Raw genomic sequence first — 7,105 nt, 5'->3', positions numbered from 1 at the left:
AAGATATGTTCTTCGAGCTCTTAGACATATAAGCAGTGTCCTAGCTACGATATTAAAATAGTCCTGGGCGATTTTAATGCCAAGCTAGGAAGGAAAGACATCTTTGGTGGAATAATCGGGAAGATCAGCCTGCACGACAAAACTTCCGACAACGGATTCAGGCTCATAGATTTTGCTTCGGGGCCAAACGTCATGGTAGCCAGTACGCGTTTTCCACACCTCAACATCCACAAAGGAACTTGGACTTCTCCAGATCAATCTACCGTCAACCAGATTGACCACATTGCGATCGACGCCAGACACGCTTCCAGCATTATGGATGTACAAACTTTCCGAGGAGCTAACATCGACTCGGACCACTACCTCGTTGTAGCCAAGGTAGCATTTCGGATTTCCAGACCCAAAGCAAAACAGGGAGGTGCTGGGAGAAAGTACAACGTCGAACGGCTACAATCGCCAGAGATCGCCAAATCCTTTTCCGACCGAGTTACAAGTAACCTCTCTCGAAGTTCTCTACCACCAACACAATGTATCGAAAACCAGTGGCAACATTGCCAAGATGCAATCAGAGAAGCCGCCTCTGATCTGCTGGGTTTCAAACAGCCACCATCAAGGAACCCCTGGTTTGATGAGGAATGTCGGCAGGCAAATGCAGCCCAACAACAGCAACGCAAAGCGGCGCTGCATAAAAGGACGAGAGCTGCTCACAAGCTCTATGGGCAGAAGAGGCGAGAGGAACGCCGACTTCTCAGAAGGAAAAACAGAGAGCATGAGAAGCTTGTGGTCGAAGATGTTGAGAGGTTTAAAAGCAGGAATGAAGTTCGAAAGTTTTATGAGCAGGTGAAACGAAATAAACCTAGAACCGAAGGTCTTGCAAAGACGAAAGTGGAAACATCATAGTGGAACCGCAGTCAATGCAGAGGATATGAAAGGACCACTTCTATAGACTGTATAACGGCGACGACGAACTGAATTCCGCTGTCAGGCAGGATGATCTATTCAACATAGACGACCAAAGCCAACAATCCCTTCCTCCAGACTTAGACGAAGTAAAGATTGCCATATCTATAGCTGAAGTCTAATAAAGCCGCTGGAGCGGATGGCTAGAATGCCAAGCTCTTTAAAGCAGCTGGAGATAAGTTGGTTAGGAGCATGCACCAACTTATCTGTAAGATATGGTCGGAAGAAAGCATGCCTGATGAATGAAACCTCAGTATTGTTTCCCCGATCCTGAAAAAAGGAGACCCTACAAACTGCACCAACTATAGAGGAATCAGTCTACTTAACATATAAAATCTTCTCTGCCATAATATGTGAACGTCTAAAGCCCATCGCCAACAACCTGATAGGTCCTTATCAGTGTGGTTTTAGACTAGGAAAGTCCACAGTTGATCAAATATTCACATTACGGCAGATCCTGGAAAAACCCAAGAACACCAAATTGACACCCACCATCTTTTCATCGATTTCAATACCGCATGTGACAGCATATACAGGGACGAGCTGTAAAGAGCCATGTCTAGTTTTAACATCCCTGCCAAACTAGTCCGTTTGTGCAGGATGACCATGGATAATTCACGCTGCTCCATAAAGGTTGGAAACAACTTAATAGAACCTTTCGATGTCAAAAAAGGTAGACAACGTAATGCGCTGTCATGCGATTTTTTTAACATCGTGCTTGAAAGAATAGTGCAGAGCTCAAACGTCAACACTAGAGGCACTATCTTTCAAAAGTCTGTCTAATTACTAGCATATGCTGATGACATTGACATAATCGGAAGAACTCAGCGTGATGTCAATGGGGCTTTTGTGTGTATTGAGGCAGAGGCGGCCAAAATGGGTTTAACGGTTAATGAAGCCAAAACAAAGTACATGGTGTCGTCAAGAAAGGACATACAACACCGACGTCTTAGTCAAAACGTCACCATCGACAGACGTAACTTTGAGGTAGTCAAGGACTTCGTCTACCTATTCTCCGCTGTAAACGCAGAAAATAACACCATCGCTGAGATCAAACGCAAAATAACTCTTGCTAACCGCTGTTTCTTTGGACTAAGAAAGCAATTGAGTGGTAAAGTCCTCTCTTGAGGGACCAAATTGTTGCTATATAAGACCCTTATCATCCCCGTCCTGCTATACGTTGCAGAAGCATGGACTATGACAAAAGCGGATGAAAACCCCTTGGGTCGCTTCGAAAGAAAAGTTATTCGTGTGATCTACGGTCCCGTATGCATCGAAGGGGAGTGGAGGAGAATAAGGAACGACGAGCTGTACGGGCTGTAGACGTAGACTTAGCCAGAAGGGTAAAAGTCTAAAGCCTAAGATGGCTGGTTCACGTAGAGCGCATAGAAACCAACGCTCCGGCCCGGAAAGTCTTTGAATCCACACTCATAGGACAGCGCAGTAGAGGAAGACCGCGGATCAGGTGGCGCGCACAAGTGGAAGGTGACCTCACCCAACTTGGAGCGCGAAACTGGAGACATCTAGCTAGGGACCGAGCTAGATGGAGAAGTTTGTTGGGTGAGGCCCTAGTTCCATAGCTCAAGAACCAGAAGAGATATCGACTTCAGATGCAATTAATTATACAGATAATAAGGAAAAAATATGCAGAAAGAGCTCCCAAGAAAATTGCGTGGGTGGTTCTTTTACCACAGCAGTTTAAAAAAAGTGAACATTTTGGTTAACACTAAATATCTCATGAACCAATGATGCTAGAATTAAATTTTATATTATATATTGTAACGTGATACCAAACAAGTATATTTTTGTACAAAAATCCAATTGACGGTATAAATAAAAAAACTGAAAATATAATTGTAACCTCGAAAATTTTACGACTAAAATATGATTACATCTCCAAAACGAAGAAAAATGCTTTTGACATCTGATTAAATTTTGAAAAAGGTCTAATAGACAGTTTTTCTTCATGATAAATAAAAACCTAAAAAAAAACATTAGTCAAAGTTGGTAAAAACTGAATTTCGACTTAAATATCTTCTCAAAAACTTGAAATTATATCTTCATAAATTTTATCTTACAAGAAATATTGTTGTCAACATTTAGTAAAATTTTGAGAAAAATCTAATTGTTTTCAACATTCGTAAAAATTTTGAGAAAAATCGAATTGACCGTTTTTTTTACAAAAAATAAAAACCTAACAAGAAAACAATACTAAAACTAGGTAAACATTTACTTTCAACTCAAATGGCTTTTCAAAAATTAAAAATATTGTCTTCAATTTTTTGTATTTCACAGAAAATACTGTTTTCGATATTTAGTATTTGGTTTATAGAAATCCAACAGTCCTTTTTTTCATAAAAAAAATAAAATCTACAAGAAATAGTACGCAAAAAAATTGGTAAAAATTATTGTTCGTTTCTTAATTAATTTCAACCATCCAATTTGTTTTTGATTATATAAGAAATTTAAACTTTTAAGAAAAGCTTCTAAAATTGCTAAAAAATTGTTTTCGACTAAAAATCTATTAACAAAACTAGATTTTCAAACTAAACTTTCTTTCTTTCTTTATATAAAAAATATTGTTGGTTATTTTGATATTTGTAAAAATAATTCAACTGATAACTTTTTTAACACAACACGAAAACCTACAAACTTTTAAGGAAGATAAATCGACAGACGGCATGGGAAGTTATCAGTGTGGGTCGCATTTGTAGTGTTTTTCTTGAAAACTAATCTTTTTCTAAATTACAATTAAAATACCAAATGATTAATTGATTTTCACATAAAGTTTTTCCAAACGTAAAAATTCCATGTATCTGCAATGGAAAGAACTTCTTAAATAAAAGGGTTAACATAATTGAATTATCTCTCAAACCCTTTCAAAACTTCTATTTTTATTTGTGTATGAGCGATTTTAAAGGATATGATAAATGTCAACAGAAATTGCTTGCAATTAATAAAGTGAATTAAAAGACTCTTATCCTGGTTGCCGGTCGTGGCCATTTTGAACTCATACAAATTTAATATTTTATTCAGAGAAGACTCAACTTTTGTAATACAAAATATTATCCCGAAATTAATTTTAAATTTTAATTAAAAAAATACATTCCTCTGATGACGTTACCGGTGTACGTTTTGGGGAGATATAAAATTCTCAAAAGACTTACACACGTCTCTACGACGACGAGGACGACTTTTCGAGTATCAACAAGGTTGTATCATCATAAATTTTCTTTTTTACCTTAGAACTTAGAGATACCCAGAGACAGACAGCAAATTCCAACATCAACATCAAGCTTATATCATATAATAATTTAAGAATGAATCAAATAAATTTCTTTACAATAAAAGAGGTAATTCAATATTTATGATGAAAATGCTGTAAAGGTGTATCTCTGTTTGCATTATGTATGTATATGTAAGTTTGTGTAACTTTTTGTAAAGGATATTTCTCTGTTTGCGAAGGAGCAATGAACGTTCGTAATTTATCATCCATTATTCCATTTGGGGTTGCATATCTATTTTTATGATTTCATATATCCGGACCATATATTCATTCATTTGGAGTTCTTACATCTGACATAAAAATGTGTATTAAGGTTCAACATGGAGTTGTGGAAGCTTGCTCAAGACATTCCTCATTTTATTTAACCTAAGTTAATAAAAATCTCATCTTTAGAAAAATAGTAATTTAGGCTTAACATCTAAGTAGAACTTCAGAATCCATTTTGAATCTTACTTTTCGTTGTTTCCCGTTTGCTTCTAAACTTCATATGAAGGTTTTTTTCTATAAATGCAAAACATTACCTGTATGCACAAGAGCACCAGTAATTCCTCGTTTATCTCAAGTAAAACCTATGCAACTGCTACTCTTGTGATATGGCACGTGTCCAAAATAATTTCCTTACGTATAGATTACTTTCTCGTAAAGGTACATGAAATATTCCATAAATCCAAAGCACTACATAAACTTTACTCAAATAATTTGAGGTTTTCTTTTTTATCTGTAACATAGGAATATAATCTGGTTAAAGGATGCATTGACTGTTTTGGCATTGAAATCAATGTGAAGTATTCTCTCTTATTGTTAAATAGCAATAACATAATTACATATACCTTTTTGGATAGTATTTTATTCGGGAATTTATCAGATTTTTGAGGGATTAAGGTTCAAAAGGTTTGTCTTTACTGTTTGTATTTAAATACTGGGACTTTTTCCACGGTATTCAAATAAATGCAGACGCCAAATATGTATATGATAAAAATCTGGTAGAATTTGAAGTCTATAAATGTAATGTAAGGATTTGGAAAGAATGCATGACATAATTTAAAGACAAATTGTTTCATGTTTTACGATTTTTGAATGTCGAATGAATATAGTTATTAATAATAAAACATTTCAAGCTTCGAAATGTACACATTCAATAAAACTCAAGTTTATAAAAAGCACTTTTTTAAACGTGTGGCTTTCAAGAAAAAATAAAATATATATGGTTCAATGTTAAGGCCAAGAATTAAGCTTTGTTATAAATAAAAAGAGTTTGACATTATGTCAAATAAATAATTTTAGGCAAGGGGCTGCTGCCACATGGCTAGCTCGAATATAATCCATCTCAGAGGCCAAATTTTCTACCACTTTGTCAGCAATAGAACGCGGAATATTTTTTTCAAGTCGTCATCGTCAATCGTCTCTTGCTTATCTGCGTGGTCAAGCGACTTCATAAAAGCCCACAAAAACTAGTCCAACGATGTTCAATCGCAAGTAAGGAACGCCATAATGCGCGAGTTGTCATTTTGGTAAAGATTTGCACGTTGTCCAGGAATAAACCAAACTGAGCGTAAATCAAGTGACAATTGTGAAAAACACCAAATCTGAAATAAAAACGCCAGATCAAAGACTAAATGTCTGAAAAACACACGTTACTTTTTTCAATCGAGATATTTAGTAATTCAAACAAATAAGTAGTATCGTATAAAATTTCGAACTCAAGATTGTAATCTAAAGTGACATTAAGATGATAGAGAAGTCGAAAAAAGTGGGTCCCTAAATTCCGTCCGTCTGTCTGTCTTTCCTCGCCCCTAAAGCCCAAAGCATTAGGTCGGTTGACTTCAAATTTGGAAATTAAGGTTTTAAGTTGATTCGCATTAAGCGTTTTTTTTTTTTAATTTTCTAGGAAAAAAAATAAAAGAAGTCACATTACAATTTGTTTGGTCTAAAATCGAAAATTCGAATTTTCTTAAAAACAAACCTATAGGTTTTTTTAAATGTTCAAAAATTTGTCTGTCTTAACTTGACTTCTTTGAAAAAAATATTGCTCCAAAATGATATCTCCCGATGGAACGTTAAACGTTATTTTGTTTTTAAGTTTTCTCAAGAACCAATGAACCGATTTCAACACGTCTCAATAATATTTGATGATCAAAAATGTGATTACTATTATTTTTTCGAAATTCGATATCTCGAAAATGGATTAGGATTTTTTTCACGGAATTAAAATTTAAAACATTTATTAATAAGTTCTAAATAACTGCATACTAAAAATATTTTTAAACTCGAATTGAAAAATGAGTCCAGGGCGGACCTTGGCCTCAACTAACATGCGTGTCCAGCCAGCTCGGTCCCTAGCTGTCTCCAGTTTCTCACTCCAAGTTGGTTGAGGTCTTCACCCACCTGGGTGCGCCACCTGAGTAGCAGTCTTCCTCTATTGCGCCGTAATTCAGGATTGGACTCGAAAACCTTCCGGGCTGGAGCCCATTCGCTCTACACGACCTAGCCATCTAAGCTGTTGGACTTTAATTCTGTTAACTAGGTCAGTGTAGATGTACAGCCCATAAAGTTCGTCGTTATATCTTCTCCTCCATTCTTCATCTACGCGTACGGGACCAAAATATACCCGAAGAATTTTTCTCTCGAAGCATCCTAAGACGTTCTCATCTTTCTTCGACAGGGTCCAGGCCTCAGCGTCATAAATGAGAACCGGGATGATAAGTGTCTTATAGATGCTCGAGAGAGGACTTTACTTCTCAATTGCCTTCTAAGTCCAAAGGAACACCGATTTGCAAGAGTTATTCTTCGTTTGATTTCAGCGCTGTTGTCGTTGTCTGTGTTAATAGCGGTGCCTAGGTAGACAAAGTCCTTAACTGC

Source organism: Eupeodes corollae, chromosome 2 (genome assembly GCF_945859685.1).
Source record: "Eupeodes corollae chromosome 2, idEupCoro1.1, whole genome shotgun sequence".
Taxonomy (NCBI): Eukaryota; Metazoa; Arthropoda; class Insecta; order Diptera; family Syrphidae; genus Eupeodes; species Eupeodes corollae.
The sequence above is the reverse complement of the archived record's forward strand: the minus strand, read 5'-3'. Positions refer to the sequence as shown.